General features: G+C 33.4%; 1 pseudogene; it reads left to right on the forward strand.

Annotated features, from left to right (window-relative positions):
* The first annotated feature begins 393 nt into the window (after nt 1–393).
* On the forward strand, nt 394–1,593 carry LOC139811522 (uncharacterized; annotated as a pseudogene).
* The last annotated feature ends 223 nt before the right edge of the window (nt 1,594–1,816 follow it).

The raw sequence follows: 1,816 nt of genomic DNA on the forward strand, positions 1-1,816 counted from the left end.
TGCAGCGGCTAGTAACAATGGAGATTGTGTTCGGGGAGCGCGCTTTTAGCGCTAATAGCTTTTTCAAACGCACACAGAATGTGATTGGTTCTTACCTTTGGATTCAACCAATCATATTTAATTGTTAAGCGGGGAGTACAGACTTTTGCATAATGCATAATGCGTAAAGGCTATCGCACACAAAATTGCATAGCTTAGCTTAGCACAAGCGTAAAGGTACAATTTCATGGTGTCGCTTGTCGCTGCGATGAGCGGTCACGTGACCTGTACTCTTCCCCCATTTTACCCGCTTTCTTGTCGTCAGCGACAACGTTGAAAAGTTAGATTGAACCCAACTTATAGCGACATCGCTCTCATCACGTAGCTCTCACACGAGTGAAGACGGATTCAAACATGGAAGTACAAGATGTAAGTACCATAAATAAATAAATGTAGATTTCTTATATTTATTAGATTAAGATACCAGAATTAAAAAATTGAAATTGAAATGAATGTCCTAGTTTTAGTTTGCATCAAATAGGTTTTTCCTATGAAATGAATTTAGTCATTAGTTAATTATCTAGAACTTACTACTTGATGCGTATTAAACTCATACGGTGTAAATTAGGCCAATGTATAGTTGTATAGTGTTATACTTAGAGAAATCTATTATTATAATTTTAAGGTTAATTGTGATCATATTTACAACAGATTAAAATTGTTAAAATTTTAATATTATGAAATTTCAGTTAACTGTTGTACATACATGTAGAATATGTGAAATAATAATAGACAAAAAGAGCATTCCGACTCATGATTGTGTGAAAGACTACCCCCGATTGTTCATAGATAGGAATTAATACTTCTATCCAGTAACAGGTGTAATATATGTGCACGCACGCACGCACGCACGCACGCACGCACGCACACAATTACTTGATTTTATGTTTCATAATAACACACACACACACACAATTACTTGATTTTATGCTTTATAATAAGATAAAAATAATATTCTACTAAAATTTATTCTATTATTTGTAGATGATAATCATATTATTCGACGAAGCCTTGTTAACAATGAAGAAATTGTTTTGCCAGTTCATGAAAACATTCCAGGTCAATAGAAACTTTGATTGAAATTCTAAAAATAGCAGTAATAAGTCTGTATTTTCTAATACAATTGATTTTAGGAGCTATTACAATGCTTCCAGCAATCAACAAAGAAGCACAGAGGGAAAATGAAAGTAGATCTGTAAATAACAGAAATAATCGGAAAACCGCGAGGTGCGTGGTAAATTACGATGACGAGAAACTTTTAATTCTATCCGTCCAAGAAAGAAGACCTCTCTGGGATTATACTATTTCACTAGAGCAGCGATCCCAACGATTAATTAAAAAACTGTAGGATGAAGTATCCGAAACATTGGGAGGTAAAAAAACATTAAAAACTTTCGCAGCTTGAACACTTAAGCAGTGGCACACGATGCTTAATTTAACAGTAAAAAACGCATCATGTTCCGCTAATTTAAAAAAATTCTCTTACAGGTAAACTTAGCGGGGAAAAAGCAAAAAAGAAATTTAAAAATTTACATGATGCCTACCGACGCATAATTCAATCGGAAAATCATCCTAGTGGATCGGTTAAACCTCCCCCTGTAAAAAAATGGCATCATTACGACTCCATGAAGTTTTTGCGTGCCTTGACAAAAAGTAAAAATTAAATATTTTTATTATATATATTTTTTACATATTATATATATTTTCAAACTGTTTCGTTTCTATCTTGCAATTTTTATATTTCTAGGGGAAAAACTTCTAATATTGACGTAGATGG

The sequence above is a fragment of the Temnothorax longispinosus genome, chromosome 4, assembly GCF_030848805.1.
Source record: "Temnothorax longispinosus isolate EJ_2023e chromosome 4, Tlon_JGU_v1, whole genome shotgun sequence".
NCBI classification, from domain to species: Eukaryota; Metazoa; Arthropoda; class Insecta; order Hymenoptera; family Formicidae; genus Temnothorax; species Temnothorax longispinosus.